This window comes from Pinus tabuliformis, chromosome Q (genome assembly GCF_031772625.1).
Source record: "Pinus tabuliformis cultivar Carrire ecotype Pingquan chromosome Q, CPIR1, whole genome shotgun sequence".
In the NCBI taxonomy this organism is placed as follows: Eukaryota; Viridiplantae; Streptophyta; class Pinopsida; order Pinales; family Pinaceae; genus Pinus; species Pinus tabuliformis.
The window spans coordinates 227,547,121-227,570,280 of NC_142296.1; positions in this window are offsets into that span (position 1 = coordinate 227,547,121).

Here is a 23,160-nt window from a genome sequence, read left to right on the forward strand (position 1 = left end):
CCGAAGCAAGGGAAAGGTGCCCCAAACCGCAGAACAAAGGACAAAGCCAAGGCGAGGCAGCCCAAGACAACCCGCCAAAGCTGTAAGCAAAGAACAATGCCGCAAAGCGGAGAAAGGACACAAGAAAGTGGTGTGAGTTCCATAAGAGCTCCACTCACAACATAAGTGAGTGTCGGGCCAAGCAATCACTAGTGGCCGAGCTAAAGGTTTCAGAATCAGATGCATGTTATGACTCTGAGTCAAAACCAAACAAGGGGAATGAAAAAGGGAAGCAGATTATCGATGCGGAGCCCAACGCCACTGTTTCCACCATGAAGATCCAGAAGGAGGAACTTGAAGATCCAGAGGAGGAGAAGCGTCTTTTTCTCTCCTAGATGTGGGTAAAGGGCTCCCTGCTACATTTCATTGTCGACAGCTGGAGCCAAAAGAACCTCATTTCGGCAGAGGTCATGAAGCAGCTGGGCCTACCAACCACAAAACATCCACAACCATACACCATCGGGTGGCTTCACCAAGGACGGGATCTTTGCGTGAGCAAGCAGTGTCACCTTCCATACAACACCAACCCCTTCACGGATGAGGTATTGTGTGACATTTCTCCCCTTGATGTTTGTGATGTATTATTAGGAAAACCATACTTGTGGAAGCGACATGTTGTGTATGAATCAAGGCCCCGTGCTATTATTGTTACTTTGGGAAATAAGTTGTACAAGATACCGGAGGTAGCACCGCCTACCACCATCTCTTTGGTTACTGCAAAACAATGCAGTAAGCTCATTTCCAAAATTGGGAAATTTTTTTTCCTAATGATACGCCCTCAAGGAAATAAGAAGACGGTGGCCATAACCTCTAGACAGAGACCCTCCGCATGACAACTACATATGGAGAAGGTCGTGAAGGAGTATAAGGACATCTTCACCTCCCTCGCAGGGGTTCCTCTGAATTGTCAGGTCAAGAACTCCATCGATTTGACCCCAGTTGCACCCCTGCCCAATGGACCAATCTATTGGCACTCTGTTATAGAGAACGATGAAATCAAGAGGCAGATTCAAGAGTTGTTGCAGAAAGGTTACATCCTTTCGAGTTCATCACCTTGTGGGAGCCCAATCATGTTGGAACAAAGGAAGGATGGGACTTGGAAACTCTATATTGACTATCAGGCGCTGAACAAGATCACTGTCTGTAATAGGTACCCAATCCCACAAAGATGACCTCCTGGACCAACTGAACCCTCCGATTTATGGAAGACTGCCTTCAAAGCCAATGAGGGCCTATTCGAATGGTTGGTTATGCTTTTCGGATTGACGAATGCTCCTTCAACCTTCATGAGGCTAATGGATGGCATATTGCATCGATTCACCAACTCATTTGTAGTCGTATACTTGGATGACAACCTAATCTTCAGCCAAAGTTGGGAAGAGCACCTCCAACACATCCGACAGGTTCTCCAAACACTACAGCAACACAAGTTATGTGCCAATTTGGAGAAATGCACTTTTGGCATGACCCAAGTTCAGTATCTGGGATACATTATTGATGAATGGGGGGTGCATGTGGATGCAACCAAGATCCAAGTCATTCGAGATTGGCCATCTCCAACCACTTTGACAGAGCTCCGCAACTTTCTAGGTCTTGCCAACTTCTACCACAGGTTCATGTTGGGGTTTTCTCATATCACTTGGCCCTTGAGTCAAGTCACCAAGGGAGGAGCGAAAAAGAAATTATTTTGGCCTGAATCGCAACATAAGGTATTCACAGAGTTGAAAGATTGCGTCTGCTCAGCGCTAGTGCTCGCATTACTAGACTTGCAACAACCATTTGAGGTCGAGACAGATGCCTCTGACTATGCTATTGGGGCTGTCCTTACTCAACACAAGCATCCAGTGGCATATCACAGTGAGACACTTTCAGACACAATCCGGAAGTATACCACTTATGATAAAGAGATGTATTCCATTGTGCAGGTCTACGGACAATGGAAGCATTACATTTTGGGGAAGGAAACGGTCATCCAAATAGACCGCTGACCCCTGCAGTTCATACAGACCCAAGGGAAATTGCAGAATGATCTCCATCAGAAGTGGTCCACATACTTGCAACAGTTCCATTTGAATATCAAGTATAAGGAGGGAAACACCAATAATGTTGCAGATTTCCTCAGTCAACCACCGATCATGGCGTTAACCACCATGCTCAACTCTTGTGGGCACGAGATTTCTGATTGGCCACTTCTCTACAAAAGCGACCCAGAATTCGGCCACACATACCAAACACTCTTGGAGCATTATCATGTTCCAGATTTTCACCTTGAGGATGCCTTATTATGCCACCTGGGTCACATTTTTGTTCCTTCAATCGAGCGTGCCAGGATGATTTGGGAAGCACACTACAGTCGGGTTGCTGGGCATTTCGGGGTCGAGAAAACAGTGGTAGTATTGCAGAAGTATTTCTATTGGCTGAATCTTTGATAGGATGTCGGGAAGTACATCAGATCATGCACTGCATGCGCCAAGTTTGTCAACAAGTTCTCGAAGATGGCCATTATGGCGACCTGCAAGAAGAATATCACAGTAGAAGCCACCGTTAAACTCTTCTTTGAACGAGTGTGGGTACACTTTGGGATCCCACAGTCTATCATCTCAAATCGGGACAACAGGTTCCTTAGTGCATTTTGGTCTAGTCTTTGGTCGATGCTGGACACCAAACTCACTAAGTCCACAACCTTCTATCCTCAAACTAATGGCCAGACAGAGGTTGTCAATAGGATGATCATACACATTCTGCTCATGTACAACTCAAATCATCCACACACATGGGATGAGAGCCTCCCCTATGTTCAACACAGCTACAACCGGTCTCTCCACAGCTTGACTGGCCACAACCCTTTTCAGGTGGGCTTGGGATTCTAGCCACTATGTCCCATTGATGTGGCCATGCCATTTGCAGCTATGCATGCAGATTCAACTCATGTCCAGACTGAAACAAATAAGGAAAACAAATTCATTGAGCACATCCAACATATTCACTAATAGGTCCACAACATTCTAGAGAAATCAAATGCCAATTACAAGCACCGACATGATCAACATCGAGTGCCACAAAAGTTTCAGGTGGGGGACAAAGTCTAGTTGCATTTGCAAAAGGAACACCTTACTGGAGCCTATCGAAAACTCAAACCACTCCGATATGGTCCTTACACCATTACCAAGGTTGTGGGAGAGAATGCATTTGAGCTCAGCATTCCCCAATAGCACCCAGTGTTCAATGTGGATAGCCTTCGACCATACTTTCCACCATTACTAGACGCATCTGACATTGCAGAACATCTCACACCCATAGAGTTAAATCGAGATTTCATAGAACAAGCTGCAACTGGTCGAATCATGGACACATAGATCAAGCACACTTGCCAACAGAATATCCAACTGTATCAAGTTGTCAAAGCAAGCCAACTCCTTCACCAGGGCAAGTGGCTCACCAGGGACCAAGTTCAAGAGAAGTTTCCTCATCTCATGGAGGAACTCAACGCAATGGGGACCATTGATTCCTAAGGGGGGAGGAATGATCCAAGTGGATTTTGGTGGCCACCTGCCAAGTCCACTTGGACCCCCACCATTGTTTCTTTCAGCTTTTCAGTTTCCTTAATTGTAGCACAATTTACTATTTTTAACATTTTTTCGAGTCTTGAACTTTCGGAGCCATTTTGAGGCCCTAAACGACATTTTTTGGGAAAACGAAGATTGTATGCCAAAGTTTCGACCCCGAGAAGTTGATGTACCAATTTACCCAAACGGGGCCCACAGTTTGGTGTTTCATCTTCAAGGGTTAGGGTTTTGGATGTTTAGGATTTTCCATTGTTTCTCAACAATAAATAGGCCTTCGAGCCTCATTGTAACATAGTTCAAAGGCATGTAGCCGCCACATCTCTTCTCAGAGATAAGCTACCATCGCCCTAGAGAGTTTATTTCCATTTCTGTTTGTAAGCACATTTCAGTATTTTACAGTAATGAAATGAAGTATTATTTCTGTTGCATCTCTATATGTATGGCTATATCTGTAATTTGTTGCATTCCTATTTAAATCCGGATCAATATAATTACTCTTTCATTGGCGTGTTCATTTTTAAAGTTTTTTTTAGTCATATATTTTTTCCATAATGTCATGGTTGAAATATATTGAAAAATTAGGGTCTTTGGTAGTCGTGATATTTGGTTTTAATTCCACAGTTGAAAAATTGTCAAAATTTTAAGGTGTTTCTCGGTCATGACATTTTATCTTTAATGGTATGGTTGAAAATAGTTATATGTATTTTATCTTTAATGCCATGAATCAAAATTATTAGAATTTAAAGGCTTTTTAGAGACACGATATTTTATATTTAATGCCATGCATGGAAATTGTTGGAATTTTAAGGTCTTTTAGAGTCATGATATTTTATGTTTAATCCCATTGCTAAAAAATGTTGACAGTTTACCCCAAAAAAAGAGATGTTATTCCAACATCAACACTTTTTGTTTTCAAGGTGTTTTTTGCACAAAAAAATGCTTTTCACTGCCATTTTAAAAAAAATGGTAAAAATTTACCCTGAAAAAAAAGTGTTGATGCAACATCAATATTTTTCGTTTTCAGACTATTTTTTCATGTTTTTTTAGGGTTTTTTGGCTAGTGTTCTCGTTTGATCGGTAACTTTGTTTCCTTCTTGAATGGCACAATACTTCATGGATCATTTCTTTAAGATATATGGTATGCCCACTTCCATTGTCTTTTATCATGACCCCACATTTACCAACAAATTTTGGTAGGATCTATTTAAAATTCAAAATAGTTTAATATGAGAATTACATATCATCTTCAAACTGGTGATCAAATAGAAGTGGTCAACAAGTCCTTAAAAATAAAGATGCTTTACATTCCAAAACCCATACCAATGGGGACAACGACTTCCCTTGTTAAATGGTGGCACAATACCACTTATAATGGAGCTACGATAATGACAACATATGATGCTATTAGTGGCCAAAGCCCCGTATCAATGGCATCCAATGTATTAGGACCATCCAAGTTTTGTGCATTAGATAGAATGCTTCACGCTAGAGAAGCCATTATTTGTATCCTCAAGGACAACTTGGTTATGATATAAAATCAAATTAAACAACAAGGTGATCAACGCAGATCCAAACATTCTTTTGTAGAAGGGGATCAAGTGTTTCTTTTCCTATAGCCTTATACATATACATCACTCAAAGAAAAATTTCCCTAGAATCTATATCCTGATTTCTATGGTCTTTATCAAATCATACAATACATTGGTCAAGTCACCTACAATTTAGATTTCCTAGTCCACTCCAAGATTCATCCATTCTTTCAGGTGCTTTGTTTGAAGAAGGACATGTGATAAAATTGTAAGTGTAGGCCAACCTACTAAAAGTTGATGAAGAAGGTTCCATTTGGCTCCAACCAGAAGAAATAATAGATGACAAAGAGTGTTAGTTGTGCTTCCACATGATGAGGGAAGTATTGAACCAAATGAAAGACATGTAACCGAAAGATGCCATGTGGGAACTGACAATGATTGTACAATATTTTCCTCACCTTCATACTTGAGGAAAATTCTATTTTTGAAGGGGGGTACATGTTAGGGTCCTACCCTAACCCACTTATTTAGATACATTATTAATGTATGATGCCACCTACATTGAATAAAGCCCATTAAATAGTTAATTGATAGTCACTCATCGTAAAAAGTGTCCTCTTTGTTACTAAGGCCCAAATGGTTAGTTTACTCTCATTCTAAGTGGCCCCATAGGTAATAATATTATATGTGGATAGTTATATATTGGGTAGAAGCTTATGTGATGTTTTGTTAATAATTGTGATTGAATTTGGTGCATTGCTCTTAGGGATTTCCTCCTTGAAGAGACAAGTGAACACAACTCTATATTTTTTACTATCAAAGAGATCTTTCTTAGGGTTTATCTCTATTTTTTGCTTGTATTCTTTGGTTTTATGATACACTACATGTGATTTCTCTATACTTTTGGAATTAATAACACTAGATTCTCATAGTATATAAATTATTGAGCAGAGTGCATGTTAGGCAAAAAGAGGCATAAAAATGTGATAAAAATACTTGTACAAGAACATCAAATCATTGTATAGTTTAAGCAAATGAAACCAACATGACCTCTAAAGAAATTATATCTTGTTATGGTTAAACATAAAGAATGTAACTAAAAGGCCTGTGATACTTTGATTCACACAAGTTTTCATCTTGAGCTCTGAGGCCTATTGCAACACCTTTGACTTCAAATTTTGAAAATTGACATTTTCACAGATTTTAGTCAAACCATTGTCAATATATGTAGAGAAGCTATGCCATTTCATAATTGGGGTCATAATAACCAATTTAAAAAATGCAACCAAAGTTGTGATCATTTCACATTTTTAGCCACAAACTCTATGTTGTACAAGTTATTATTTGGTGATTTTAAGAAATTTTTATTAGGTTATGTTGACGATGCTAGACCCACCAAAATGTCAGGGGATCTCCGCAGTAAGAATTCCCAATTAGACCTCAGACCGTTTGGTGTAGGAGTCCCATGCATCCCAGCAGTGGGTGTAGGAGTCCCATGCGTCCCAACAGTGGGTGTAGGAGTCCCATGCATGTTTCTTTCCTTTTTTTCTGTGCGTTCTTTCAAACTTCGAACATTTTGGTTTGCATTGTCTTATCTTTTTTGTTTGTTGTTATGTTTTTTTATCTTTCTTAACTTGCACCCCCTCGTGTACATAGGCTTCCCAATGCGTTAGTGGCTTCATTGGAAGTATCATTTCATGTGAGCCTGGCCTATTCACTATTAGGTTAGGAGTAGGAGTAGTTGTTTTCTTTTCTGGTTTGTTTCTTTGATTTGCTTTCTTTTACTTTTTTCTCTGCTTCTTTTCTTCTATCTGTTTTCTTTTAAGCCATAAACAATGTAAACTTTGAAATGAGAACTGATATGATTACCCGTTTCGTAGAAGTAGCAAAAAAGTGACCCAATTTTGAAAAGTGGCGATGCAGAATACACATATTTTTTTTAGCATAGTTTTTGGCACTTTAAATTTTTTTATGTACATTACTTTTTAGAATGTTAGTGATTTGCATGCTGATTTAAAAAAGTGGTGATTCTGCATTAGGCCCTTTTTTTAAAAGACCTATTTTTTGACTTTAAATTTTCTAATGTATGAAATGTAAATAATTATTTTCTAAATTTAACAATTTTTTAAGTGGTCTTCTTCATTTTTTTTTTTTGTAGTGAGGTTTTTATTGTTTTGCATATTTAAAGAAGAAGGTCGATATTTTAAAGTTTCGATATTCTACATATTTATATATCGTTAATTAATTTTTCAATGCACATCAAATAATTGTCTCTAAAAAACAATAATTTTTAACAATTGACATAAAAATAACCATTTTCAACATAAATATAACTAAAAAATTACACATTTTGATAATTTTTTGCTAGAAATGACATGTCAAAATCATAATTTTTATAGGAAATTTTTAACAAAAAATGGTTAAATAATAGTTTTTTTTTTTATGAATTTCATGTCAAAAAGAAATAATCACTTTTTTTTCAAAAAAATAATGATTAACATAAAAATTAATGTGAAAATCACATAATACAAATATTGAACACATAACAACATTAATTGAATGCTTATTCTTCTCATAAAATGTCAAAGTCAAAACATTACAAGTATAACTAATTAATAGTTACAAAAAATGAGTTTGATTTCCAAGCATAACTTAAATTTAATCAACAATATCATGTAATCCAAACTCTTCATCCTCTAGAGTTTCATCATTGTCTTCTTCCACAATATTTTCTGCTTCATTTTGCTCATTTTCCTCTTCTAATGGATCTTTGATGTCTGTGAATCTCCCAATGTATGCATTTCCAATCATTCCATGTAATGGTGGTTGAGGTTCCTTTGCCTTTTTTTCCACACGTGATTCACTAAAATTCTCTTTCTTCAACGCAATTTCTTGCATTGCATCTGGAAGAAATTGAAGAACATTAATTATTTGTTGGATAAAATTGCATTGTACTGGATCTTTTTCAATAGCAATGCAACTTCTTCCTAGCACAAAACAAATAATAAAGTAAATTAGTATAATGGCATATAAATTAAGAAAGAAGATATTGAAATTCAATTCCATATAATAAAACTTACCTAAGCCAGAAAATAAATCCAGAACCCAATCTCCTTCATTTGAACATATGTCTGTAAGATATTTAATCAATAATTGTGGTTTTTGATAAACGTTAACTATCTCTCTTTTTGATTCTCTGCCTTCATATGTCAGTTTTCTCACAACAACATTATAAGCTAGTACTTGGCTATGACTATTTCCATCTACCCAATTAAAAAGCATAGACATATAGCTATCATCTTTTTCCCAACTATTAATATGGATGAACTCACAATCATTTATAAATGGTTGATATTCATGGTTAAGAAGATTTGAATTTCTCCTGTAACATGAAATAGTAAAAGTTTAATTATCTTGTACATAAATGATTTTTTTAACATTAATCAAGCATACATTTTCAACGTCTTACCATGTAAGCTACATCCTTGAGTTTGTTTTCCCCTTGAAGCTTGAAAATAACATTGCCAATTGTGTGTCTGAATTAAATATCACAAATCTCCATAATGGTGATGATGTGACTTCTACAAATCCCACAACCACTTTACTAAGAGCTTGATAAGTAGAAGGGTCACTATCATAGTCAATGTTTGGGATATTGAAACCATGGAGAATATCTGCAATAACTAGGGCATAATCCCTTTTAGGTATGAGTTTATAAATGTCGTCACAGATGCCTTGTATTAATTGATATTGAATAGTGTGAAACCCATTCCAAATGAAATGAATAAGAGTTGGATCAAGTTCAACATTCTTAAGATGCTGCTTCTTTAGTCTTTCGATCTTAATTTTTCAATAAAGGTTCTAAAACTATCTGGTGCTCCATTTGCATCCTTCCTCATCTTTAATAAAATAAACAAATATATGTGTAAGTTATAAAATAAAAATAGTATACAGATGAATAAAAATGAATGTATAAATCAACATACTTTTTAAATGCAAGATAAAAAATTTTAGTGTTGATGTAGAACTTGAATCTGGATAGTTGCGTACAACATCATCCCAACTATCTTCATTCAACAATTTAACCATTTGTTCTTGTATTTTTATGTAAACTTTGTGATTGAATAGATAAAGAAAAAATGGTTAATATAATGATATGTATAACAAATACTACCAAGAACAACATGTTATATTTAGAAGAAAATTATAATCTAGAAATAAGTAAAAATAATTCAACAAACTTACTTTTTAAATTCCCCAACCATTTCCTTCAATGATAATTCCCCTGACCTCACACAAGATTCTTTGACAAGTTTTTCATCCTTCACTCATTGCAATTCTCTCCAAGGTGTGATAGTCATATCTTCTCGAAGCTGCTTCATTTCAGGACTTGATTTACTGTTGCTACATATCAATGGTTTAGACCTTTTGGCCTTCTGGTTTTTAATGCCAATGTTCTACCACATGTTAAAAATCTCATTAATCAATTCCCATATCTCTCCAGTTATAAATGTCAACTGGAAAATGTTATCAATACCTCTGAACATATCAGTATTTACTCTGCCGTCTTTTGAATTGATTTTCTCCTCAATTTGATAGCCTATTTCCATACAACATTCCTTTCGAAAATCTATAGTAACATTTATTTTATCCCCACCACATTTGATCCAGGTGGATATTAGTGGCCACCCGCCAATTCCACTTGGACCCCCACCATTGTTTCTTTCAGTTTTTAGTTTCCTTAATTGTAGCACAATTTACTATTTTTAGCAGTTTTTCGGGTCCTAAACTTCCAAAGCCGTTTTGAGGCCCTAAACGACGTTTTTTTGGCAATATTGTACCAACGAATGTTTTTTCAAAATAATCTTTTTCGTTGTAGTCCTCAGAGAGATCTTTCCAACAGGGTATCATGTGCGTCAAACGGAGATAATATTACCAAGTCACGACCCCAGGAAGTTGGTTGTCCAACTAACCCGAACGAGGCCCATAAACTCTTGGTGTTACATCTCCTCGGGTTAGGGTTTTGATTGTTTAGGGTTTGATCTTATTGTTCAATAATAAAAATTCCCTTGAGCCTCATTGTAACGTAGTTCAGAGGCATGTAGCCACCACATCTCTTCTCAGAAATAAGCTACCATTGCCCAAGCTAGTCTTATTTCCATTCTATTTGTAAGCATATTTCAGTATTTGATATTAATGAAATGAGGTGTTATTCCCACTGCATCTTTGTATTTATGGTTATATCTGTAATTTGTTGCATTCCTGTCTAAATCCAGATCAACATTTTTCTTCAAATTCACTATGAATAAATCTAACCCTTTGGATGAAAGTCATAGACATCCTATACTCATTATCTAAATTATGATCCCATGCCACTAAATTTGCTTCCATATCTGATAAACCAACCAAAATGATGCATTTCATTGTTTCAAAATGTGGGTTATTGGGATATTCCTCCATCAATTGTCTTTGAGCTTCTATAGAATGGTTCCCCCCAAGAACATAATAATTGTATTCAAAATATTTGGACTTATCATATTCTTCTTTGTTGGGAACTTGAACTGGATCAACAAGAAGCACATAATTAACCACATGAGCATATGGATTGTACCTCATCAATGTCTTCAAGTTGTGAACATGCAGGTGGTGTGGCTTTCTGATTTGATATTTACATTGTCCTTCACTTGCCTTATAGATTTTTCTCACATTAAGCTGAAATGTACAACCACCCTCAATTAAGTTTCTCTTTGTCAAGTTCTGTTGAATGACATTTTGTTTTGTTTTAATAATGCCATCCTCTAAATCAGCTCCTGGTGTAATGATTTCCTTGCTTTCTTTTGAAGTTTCACTACAATCTTCACTGTTGGTAATGACTACTTGAGAATGTTCAACTTTACTTTTCTTCCTCCTAACATTCTCATCATTAACTAGAATAGAGACATTCCTAGGCATTGTTACCTTTTCTCTTTTATGGCTCTTCTGCTTTCTAACATTAGTTCCAATGTCATCCTCAGTAACGACAACATATTCTTCAGTGTCAGTTTCAACTTCCTCATCTTCAAAAGTAACCTGTCTACCTTTGCTAGATTTATCCACTAGAGGCATTTTTTCTGATCCTTTGGATGTAGTTTTGTAGCATCATGAATTACTACTTTTTGCTTGTTTTCCATATCTTCTTCTGACCTTGGGTAGAAACTGCTGACAACATTCATAACATCTTGCTCTATGAAATGAATGCCTCCCAACATAATTGAAATACTTTCAACAAAATTCTGTCAAAAAAAATCATATGTCAATAAAAACTAAGTTATAAAAATATAATGAGACAGTTACAATAACACAAAACACAAAAATAAATAACAATACTTACGATATCTTGTGTAATCTCATTTACGATTTGTTTACACAACTTTGTAGATACCTCTCTCGTGTCATACAATGAATATAATAACTGATATTTAATCCTATCATGTGACTTGGGCAATTTTGTAAGTATATAAACAACTTCAGTGTCCGGTACCACACACACGTCTATGACCTTTCCTAGCACCTCATAAATTCCACTATCATTAGGGATATCAACATATAGATATATCTACACATCTTCGCCTTCTCTTTCTTTCACATACCATATATTTTCTGAAAGTATCACTTCTTTTGATTTCTTCCAGTATGAAATCGTATTCTTATTGTTTGAGGCACTTGAAATATTTGTAGCTATCAGCTCATGTTTGGTTCGTTCAATAGTGCTTTTTGAAGGTCCACCTTTAATTTTAGCAGTCATTGGTCCAGAAAGATTCACATAAATATTCTTTGATGTTATTTTCTTACAAAAAAAAATACACATATATAAATTAGTAAATTACAAAAAAAAATAGCTTAAATTAACAAACAAAACGATAAATGATAATTAATTTTGTAAAACATAACAATTAAAAAAAAAAGAAATAAAAAAAATACATCCCCTTACCACCCCACCTCGGAAAATCGGCCTGCCACCCGAGCTGGCTTTCGGCCCCCGCCCCACCCCGAAAAATCGGCCCGCTACCCGGGCCGGCTCTTGGCCCCCCGCCCCACCCCGGCGGCCCAACGGCCCACCAAGTTGAGGCGGGGGGGCTGGTGCCCAGCCCACCAAGTTGAGGCGGGGGGGCTGGTGCCCAGCCCCCCGCCCCTACCCCACGGGCCCGTTGGGCCGCTGGGGAGCATGATCGGGCCCACCACGCCCACTACGGACATAGTGGGTAAATCTGAATCATTAAAAATTTTTATTTCTAAAAAAAATAAAAAATTTCATTAAACGTATTGAATTTTAAAAGTTGCACACGACAAAAGAAAAACTAACCTTTCAAATGTGATAATCTTTCGTTGATAGCAATGTAGCTGCTCCACAAATTCACTCCAAGTCTTTTAATGAACCTCGAAAACCTTGATGTGATGTGAGGAATAGTGATAATGAAATTTATGTTATAGCAGAAATTACGGAATTGTTCTAACACATGGTTAATGTGGGACTAATTTGTTTTTATAAAAACTTTAACATGTAAATTTTGTTATGGTGATATAGGAACTATGATAAAACGAACATTACGGAAGACTTTAACATATAATTATTGTTATGGCGATATAGTAAACTATGATGGATGGTGAGCGCGCGCTGGAGATGGAGCTCCGCCCCCGCCTCTGAAGCCCTGATCGTCCCCGCTTGAGCCTTGGCAGCCCTGCTGCCGGGCTTGCAGGCCCTTTCGGGCCCTCCCTGCTGCGTTCTTTGCCCCCCTTCGCTCGATCTAAGGGCGGCCCTCTGTCACTGCTCGCCTTCCTGGGCCTCCTGCCCTCCCCCTCTTGCATTCGATGGATTCTCACGCTCCCAATCAGCCCGACTTTGAGAAAGCCTTTGCCTCTCTCGTCCCTGGAAATAACTCTGAGAGGATTCGACCTTCTCCCTCCAAATTTATCAAAAAACTTGATGAAATTCCAGAAATTCCTCTTCCCCTTTCTCTTCCAAGGAGATCGGCTGTAGCATTAGCTGAGCGAGGATTGGTTGGCCAGTTCACGGGGCTATGGCCCTCCCCTCGATCTGTCCAACGTTGGGTGGAAAGAAATTGGAATGCCATGGTCCAAGGAAAAATTGCCATAAGGTTCTGTGGAAGAGGATTTTATACATTCCTTTTTGAAACAGTGGATGATCGCAACCTAATTTTCAGGAACGGACCATACTTTATGGACTCAAGAGGCCTTTATCTCAATCGTTGGACCCCGGACTTCGATCCTGAAATGGACGTACCCAATGCAGTCCCCGTTTGGGTACGCCTTCCGCATCTGCCGCTTCACTGCTGGGTTGATGAAACTGTTCGAGCAATTGGAAATGCTATAGGTAAATACGTGGACAGATCAGAACCAAAGGAAAATATGTATGCATGCGCAAGGATCTGTGTGGAGGTAGACTTGGGCAAAGGCCTTCCAGAGGCAGTTAAACTCAGAGTGGACCAGTGGACGCATATTCAGCAGGTGGACTATGAACAGCTCCCCTTCAAATGTAAGGTATGTCATGAGTATGGTCATTTTGCAAATAGGTGCCCTAAATCCAAACCAGAAGTCAATAACAATTTGTCTGAATCTCATGAGGAAGCGTGGGAATTAGTAAGAAAAAAGAAGAAGTCAAACCCTCCTCCTGAGCCTGAGGCACCTCATGCCGGATCCCCTCTCTCTTCCCCTGTCTTCCCCTCGTCCTCCAACCCCTTTGGATCTCTTGCTTCAGAGGAACCCCCTTCTCCCCCTCCTTCCCCCAAAGATCCCAGAATCTCTCCCTCTTCCCCCCTCCGAGCTTCCCCTCCTCACTCAGTGGATAGGAGCTTATTCAAAAATAAATCGAAAGTACCCGATGATGGCCCTCAATCTGATCAACCAGTTCTGACCCGCATTGAGCCCCCTTTGATCTCTTCGACCCCAGCTCAGCCAGTTCTCGGATCTCAGCCCATAAGAACCACCAGAAGTTCCTCCAAAGACCTTGGTGCATCCGGTGACACCCACAAGAAACCTGGACCAGGCAGAAAATCAGCCAAGCAACATCGGGAAGAAAGTTCGCAAAAGGACATAGCTCTAGGGATTCAGACCCCTATGGATTCCTTCATTACAGGTTCTCAAGAGAAAGATACAGCAGCCAAAGAATTTGAGAGGCGAGCACCTCCTCGACCGAACGCCTTATGATGAAGCTTTTATCTTGGAATAGTAGGGGTATGGGGCACCTCTCCAAAACAGCGGCCCTAAGAGACCTTCTTCATTCAGAAAGGCCTGAAATTGTTCTAATTCAGGAAACCAAGCAAAACCAGAATGATATGCAGTTAATCATAGATGCACAAAAATCCTTCATAGGGATCAGTAGCAGTTCCAGAGGAGCCTCTGGAGGAATCACTACTATGTGGAATAAGCAGCAGTGGAATTGTGTATCCTCCGTCATCAATTCAAATTGGATCAGGACCAATCTCGTCAATAAGGAAGAAAGCTGTGATATAATCATTTACAATGTCTATATCCCCAACCATTTTAGGGAAAAGGATCAATGCTGGAAGGAATTGAAGCAGGAAATAGACAAGGAGCAGAATACAAATCTTATCATTGCGGGAGACTTCAATCTAATTCTCCACGCGAATGAGAAAAGGGGGGGAGTCTTCACCCCCGATCCTTTCAGAAGACAGTTAGAAACCATCATGGCTGAATACGAATTGCTGGACATCATCCCAAAGAATAGAAAATACACCTGGAACAATAGGCGTATGGGGCCAGGTAACATTATGGAAAGGCTGGACAGAATCTTGGTTAATGTTTCTCTCCTTTCCTATTTTGCTGCAGGACACACCAAAATTCTAAGCGCTACAGCTTCAGATCATTTCCCCATCCTTCTAACGATGGACTCCCACGCCAATTTGGGACCAATCCCTTTCAGATACAATCCACTGTGGAGAAACAGCCCTGAGGCTGAGTCTATTATAGAAGAAACTTGGAAGAAGCACGTTGAAGGCTCCCCAAACTACATTTGGGAAACTAAAATTCGAAACACAAGGAAAGCTCTCAAGGATTGGGCAAAAGCTAGCTACAAGGAACCAGAAAAAATAAAGGAAAAATTACAGCAGAGATTGGAAGACATTCATAAGCAAATAGAAGAGCATGGATTCACTAATCAGCTCAAAGGCAAGGAATGGGAACTGCAGGGACAGCTAACTCAAATTAAGAGGGCGGAAGAAATCAAATGGAGGCTCAAGTCGCGAGAAATATGGTTAAAGGAAGGTGATAAAAATACGACATATTTCCATAAGCAGGCCACTGTCAAAAAATCAAGAAACATTGTAACTACTATCACAGATAGTCAAGGCAGCAGGCATGAAGATCAGGAATCTATTAAAAGGGCAGCATTCCAACATTACAAAAGTCTTCTCACTGAACACCAAGGCGCCAGGGACTATACGGCCTTTCTCCAACACCTTCCAGGAAAAATCTCTGCTGAGGAGAATGAGAGGATGAACAGAGAAATAACTGAGGAAGAGATAAGAAATGCTATCTGGACTCTTCAACCAGATAAATCTCCAGGTCCAGATGGGTTCTCTATAAATTTTTACAGAGACCATTGGCATTTGATTAAAAAAGATCTTGTAAAGATGATAAAAGGAATCCAAAGAAAAAAGAAAATGGGGGGGTTCACAAATTCAACATATCTTGCTCTCATTCCCAAGGAATCCAGGCCCACTTCCTTTTCCAGGTTTAGACCAATCTCCTTGTGCAACACTTCTTATAAGATCTTTGCTAAAATCATAGCTGCTAGACTCCAACCCTTGCTTCCTTCTATCATATCTGAAAATCAGGGCGGCTTCATGACCAACCGACAAATTCACGACTCCATCTCCTTGGTTCAAGAAGCTATCCACTCTAGTACCTCTAGACAAGAGAAAGGCTTCGTCCTCAAGCTCGACTTAGCCAACGCATTCGATCGAGTAAGACATTCCTTCTTGTACGCTGTCATGAGAAAAATGGGCTTTAACTCTGACTTCATAAGCACCATTGCTGCATGCATCTCTGGTCCATGGATCTCGCCTCTCATTAATGGCCGCCCTTGTGAAGCTTTTCAATCTTCAAGAGGACTAAGGCAAGGATGTCCACTCTCACCCTATCTTTTCATCTTGATGGCGGAATCCTTCAGCAGCAATCTTGACCACAACCGAAGAGTCGGCCTCATCTCTGGCATCAAGTACGGGAATGGAGTTAAAAATATCAATCATTCACAATTCGCTGATGATACCTTGCTAATTGGCGGGGCTTCCACCACAATAGCAAGGCGCTTCAAATCTCTCCTTGATCAATTCATGGAGTGCTCTGGGGGAGAAGTCAACTTTCAGAAAAGTTGCATCTATGGATGGAACATCTCTAAACAAACAGCTCACAATATTGCCAACATATTTGGAGTAGCCTACAAAGAAATTTGGGACCACTTCACATATCTGGGGATGCCGGTTACCTTGGGCGCCCTCAAAGCCTCCACCTGGAATGAAATAATCGACAAAGTCAAAAGAAAGATGCAGCAATGGGGGACTCAATGGCTCAACCCAGCGGGCAGACTAATCTTGCTTAAATCAGGTATTTCCTCCTTACCGTTGTATCGTTTCACTCTTTACCAAGCTCCAGTTTCGTTCCACAACAAGTTAGAAATTGCTCTTCGTAATTTTTTATGGCAAGGAGGGAAAAAAGAAAAAAATAGATACAATTTGGTCAACTGGAAAAGTGTAATTCAATCTCCAGACAGAGGTGGATTGGGAATCAGAATGCCCAAACTGCTAAATCTCGCCTTTGGGATTAAAATGGCTTGGAGACTTATCAGTGAACCAAAAGCCTGGTGGAAACAGGTCCTTGAATGCAAATATCTATCAGATCACAGACAAAGACTTCTTGAATCTGATATCCCAACAAGAGACTCCACTAAAATCTGGCAACTCTGCAAAAAAGCAATCCCCACTCTTATTCAAAACACTTCAAAGATTCCGGGGGATGGGAGCAGCATTAACTATGCCACTGACAGAATTATGGGCCTTCAACCCTTAATTTCTGTTGAAGAAGCCACTCCCATCATTCTTTACCTGCACAGTAAAGGCATTCAGAAGTTGGATCAAATCTCAAAATGGGACGCAGAGAGCGGTGCTTGGCTTAGCTGGGAATTCCCGGTTATTCCCCTACACTTGGACTCTAGCTATCAAGTCCTCCTTAAAAATCTTCAAAATAGAGCTCCTATTAAAAAAGGAACTCTAGATGGACTTAGATGGGACCCCTCGGGCTCAGGGTACACCATTAAATCTGGCTACCAATTCATCTGCAACAACAATTATCAAGCACCGGTTTGGAACCAATGGCGAATAATCTGGAAGTCTGAGGCCATCCCAAAGGTCAAATTCTTCATTTGGCTGCTGCTTAAAGGAAAAATTCTCACTTCGGAAAATTTGCGAAAGAGAGGGATATATGGTCCATCAATCTGTCCTAACTACTGCTCCGAGGAGGAAACCATCCATCATCTTTTTCTTGATTGTGCCTTTGCGAAGAAATGCTGGATTATTATGGCCAACCTTGGCAATATAACATGGCATCCTCAGCAAAACATTGCTGAGACAATCCAAGATTGGAAAAGAACCTGCCCCTGGAAAGATAAGCGGAGCAAGATTGTCAAAAGAACCTGGGACATCATCCCCCACAACCTTCTTTGGAAAATCTGGCTTACTAGAAATAAAAAAATTTTCCAAAATCAAGAAGGCAATGTTAGAAAAACTTGTAACAGTGCTCATCTTCTGGCACAGGAGACGATGGCTGTCAAATATTCAGGCATCATTAAAGCTACTGACTATACAACTGAAGAGAGAATCATGATCAGGCACATCTTAGGTAGCACAGGCCAACATCAGAGTACTCTGAGAAGTGGAATGAAACCTCAGCACAAGACCAAAGAATGGGAAATAAGGCTTTCTTCTCAGGATTTCAAGAGATGGATTTTGAGCAAAAACTGTCCAACTTTATTCTTTGATGGAGCCTCCAAGTCCAACCCAGGACCAGCAGGAGCAGGAGGAGTTATTTTAGATGAAAAAGGAGAAGAGATATGCAGCTATGAATGGAGTTTAGGAGTAAAAACAAATAATAATGACGAGGCTCTTGCTCTGTTTCAAGGACTGCTGCAGTTAAAAAATAGGGGAATCAAAATTGCAACTGTTTTAGGAGACTCCTCCATAATCATCGGCTATATGAACCATCACAGGACTTCCTCAAACTGTAGTCTCCAACAGCACCTCCATCGCATCACCCTCCTCATCGATTATTTTGAAACAATTCGATTCTACCATATTCTACGAATACACAATGGAAAAGCGGATACTCATGCTAATAAAGCAGTTGGAAACCAAGAAGGAACTCTAAGGCACAGTCAACGAACTACCTTCCAGCCCCTGCCATGAACCAGGCCAACTCTGACAATGCCCAAGCGCGCAATCCCAGCAAGCGTGTGAGGGGTATGGTGAATCCCGTCTCTGGATACAACTCGAAAAGCTCTATCAATCAACCTCAGAAAATGACCGGCAGACCAGTGGATATCCCAAGCAAATCTCATATCTACAGGGAAGGACTGAGGAAGGACTTCACCGCCACAGTCAATCGTCCTAGAAATCTCGAAAAATATTTAATTGCTGCAGAGGATCGGGTTGTGGATACGAATCCAGGGCGCTGCAGTCGAACTTATCCCATATATTTGAGCATAGGAACTCATATCTCTCAGCATTGTGACCAAGAGCAGCTCTGCGAAAGTCAAGGAAGCGTCCAGGATCAGCCTCGACAGAGAACTTTTGCTCTGGTATCGGGTCTCTTTTTTCTGTTTAACATTTCTCTAATAAATCTGTTGATCTCTTTCAGGAAATAATCCAAAGGGAAGCTCAGAGCTTCAGTTGCCCTCTCTCATAATCTTCTACTTCTCTCACAGCTTCTGTGCTGGCCGTCGTCCCGCTGTCCGCCATCCGGCTCCCTCTCCTTGTATCTTCCCGACTCATTTCCCCTCTTTTCAAACTCTTATTCCCTTGTCCTGTGCGCCTTCATCCAGATCTCTCTCTTTTATCTTCCATTGAAGTTGAGATCTGGGATCTCGAATCTCCTCTGCCTTTTCTTAACCCCTCACTGCTCTTTCTTAATCCCTTACAGACCCGCCAATAATCTTCGATTTATTTCTCGGCCCCCTCCCTCTTGTAGCCTGAAGAAGTCAATAGATTATTCTTGTGATCCCGCCTCTTTTAGAATCCATCCCATTTCTGTGATGGCTCGTGCGGAGCAATGTTTCCATTGCCAAGACCTACAAGCAGAATTCGACGAAGTCAGAGCTCAACAGCGAATTCTGGAAGATCAAGTGCGAAATATGGAAGCTAGGCATGCTGAGCAGATGCGATGTCTGGAAGGAAAATTCGAGGAGCAGTTCAGAAACATCCATGCTAAATACCGCACAGAAATGGGTCTATTTCTCCACAGGGTTCATTCGCTTCAGGAGCAGTTCAACGAGCTCAACAATAGATGCATTCATGCTGAGGAATCGTTGGCAATTTTAAGGGAAATTTTGGAAGCCAAACAGAAAGAGAAATCAACTTCTTCAAGCGTAAAGCCAATGGAAGCAGATCAGCACCCAGAAGACTCTACTGCGAGAAATATCAGTCATATTTCCATTGATTAATTATGTATTGCAAATGCAAATTTTTGAGTCATCAGTTCGTCCGGGTCTATAGTAGTTCTAGTTCTTTAGTAGTCAGAATTTTCAGGAAGCAGCTCAGGGATAGGAACCTCAAGCTCTATCCTTGGATTTGTAATGCTTTTGAAGCAAACTATGTACGGCTTTATGCCTTATCACTCTTTTCAATCAATATATAGCATCCGACTTTTAAAAAAAAAAAAAGATATAGTAAACTATGATATAGCGAACATTACAAAATTGTTTTACAACATGGTGAATGTGAGATTAATTTGTTTTAGAAGATATAATAAAAATTTAAAAAAACATTCAATTGTCTAGTAAATATTATATAGTTTAAGTAAAAAATTAATTTAAGTAAAATATTTAGTTTACAATTTTAATTTAAATATTTATTTCATAAGAAAATTTTAGTTAAAAATTTTAATAAATTGTAGAAGAAAATTATGGAGGGAAATACATGAAATGAAATTTTTGGAGGGAATAATTTTGGCGAAAATTTTTGGAGGGAAATTTTCTTTCTTTAAGCTATATATTATCATTAGGAGAGAGTGCATTTTTATAATTCAACCTCTTCTGTTTGAAAAGCATCGATTCTTCTGATAGTGAAGTTTCTCTTTGTGAAGCATAAACTCTATTCATATTGGTGAATATAATGGAAATTCTTCCATTATGAATAGAGAGTCAAATCTTCCACTTAGCTCTAATCCTAAGGACTATGAGAGTAGCAATGATGAAGAGCATGATGAATAATTTCAAAAGAATGGAGTGTCAGGGTGTCCACTTAGTCCTAATCCTACAGACTATGAGAGCAACAATGATGAAGAGCATGATAAAGAATTTCAAATGAATAGAGTGTCACGGTGTCCACTTAGTCCCAATCCTATGGACTATGAGAGAAGCAATGATGAAGAACATGATGAAGAATTTAAAAATAATGGAGTGTCACGGTGTCCACTTAGTCCTAATCCTATGGACTATGAGAGTAGCAGTGATGAAGATCATGATGAATAATTTCAAAAGAATGGAGTGTTACGGTGTCCACTTAGTCCTAATCCTATGGACTATGAGAGCAACAATGATGAAGAATTTCAAATGAAGAGAGTGTCACGATGGCCACTCAATCCTAATCTTAGGGACTATGAGAGCAACAATGATGAAGAGCATGATGAAGAATTTCAAAAGAATGGAGTGTCACGATGTCCACTTAGTCCTAATCTTATGGACTATGAGAGTAGTAGTGATGAAGAGCATGATGAAGAATTTCAAAAGAATGGAGTGTTATAGTGTCCACTTAGTCCTAATCCTATGGACTATGATAGCAACAATGATGAAGAGCATGATGAAGAATTTCAAAAGAATGGAGTGTCACAGTGTCCACTTAGTCCTAATCCTATGGACTATGAGAGAAACAGTGATGAAGATTTTCAAATAAATAAAGAGTCACGGTTTCCACTTAGTCTTAATCCTAAGGACTATGAGAGCAGTAGTGATGAAGGACATGATGAAGCACTTAGTCCTAATCCTAAGGACTATGAGAGCAGTAGTGATGAAGGGTAGGATGAAGAATTTTCAGTAAGTGAAGAGTCACATTTTTGACAGTCTTAATCTTATGGACTATGAGAGCAGCACTAACAATGCACATGATGAAGAATATCCAATAAACATCGAGTCAAATTTTCCATTTAGTCCTAATTCTAAGGAATATGAGAGTAGCACTGAAGAAGGGAAAGATGAAGAATATCCTCCAAGTCAATATTTCAAAATCATAGATGATAATAATGAGGATAACATTCCTCAGAATGATGATGAAAATGCTTATACAAATGATGATCCAATGATGGAGACGTTTCCAGGAAATATTGTATCGAGGAGTAGGAGCAGACCTTTTCGTATCAATCCAAGATGTTCTAGTTATACAAGGGGTACAACAGAGTATCTGATGATAAGAAGTCCTATCATGCTCTCATTTCAAGTGAATGTTTTCAAAAATACTGCTTGAAACATATGGATTTAAAGTTTGCATTAGAGAAAAGGAAGAGATATTTGTCAATGAATAAAAGCATGTAGAATTCATATTTAGTGGGGTGCATGCAATCTACATTGTCAGGTTATAATTATCATATTGGGTCTTTATTTATCTGTAGAAAGGCTTTCAAAATGTTTCATTCAATGGGTAATTTTCATCTGTCAAGAATCAAAGAAAATTTGGAAAAGGATCCCACATTTTATTCAGAAGTACGTCATAAACGACAGTTTGGGCCATTATCAAATACTGCAATGTCATGGATGAAAGATTTATTTTCAAAGCATGGAGAGTGTATGCAAAATAGAGAGACAATACATATTCCAGATAATTTCTCAAGACGAGAAATCTACAACTTATACAAATAATATGTAGAAGATGCTGAGGGACATGGTCGATTTATTACATATCTATATTTTGTGAAGTTATGGAAGAAAGAATTCAACAATGTCTGTGTTCCTAAGAAGACAAGGATGGGGATTTACAGCACATGTGCTTCTCTTAAATCAAAAAGGGATAAATGTGAAGGGTCAGAAAGAGGTAAGCATTCATAACTTTAACTTTTAAAATTGTATAGTCATCAACTATGAAAACATATTTCTTAATGACTTTGTTTTATGTTGTGTAGATTCCATTGTCAAAGAACTTCAAGAGCATCGCGAACAACAAACAAGTGAAAGGAAAAAGTTGTACAAGCATCGAAAGAAGTGTTATGATAATCCAAATAAATATTTGGGTTTGATAATTGATGGTATGGACCAGAATAAAACACTTTTACCACATTTTGTTCCAAACCCAAAAATTTACAGGAGGAAAATTTTATTCAGTATCACTTGGTCGGTTGTATGGTCTTCAATGGGAAAATGTTGCCAAGGGTGTACTTCATGACTCCAAATATTCATAATGATGCAAATATGACAATAACCATAATTCATTATGTGCTTTCTCATTGGTCTGGTAATCTTCGTGAAGTTTTGTATCTACAATTGGACAAGACTTGCCGTGAAAACAAAAATCAGATTTTTTTTGGATGTCTAAACATGCTTGTTGAATTGAGAATTTTTCAGAAGGTAAAGGTTGGTTTCCTTCTTGTTGGGCACACTCATGACCATATTGATCAGATGTTCAATCATTTTTTAGTCACATTGAGGAGGAATGAAGTTGGGAACTTGTCATCATTAATTAAATGTATTAAGAAATCATACATGCCAGAGCCTACTTTTGATGTGTTGGAAGAAACTGTTGACATGCGAAGGC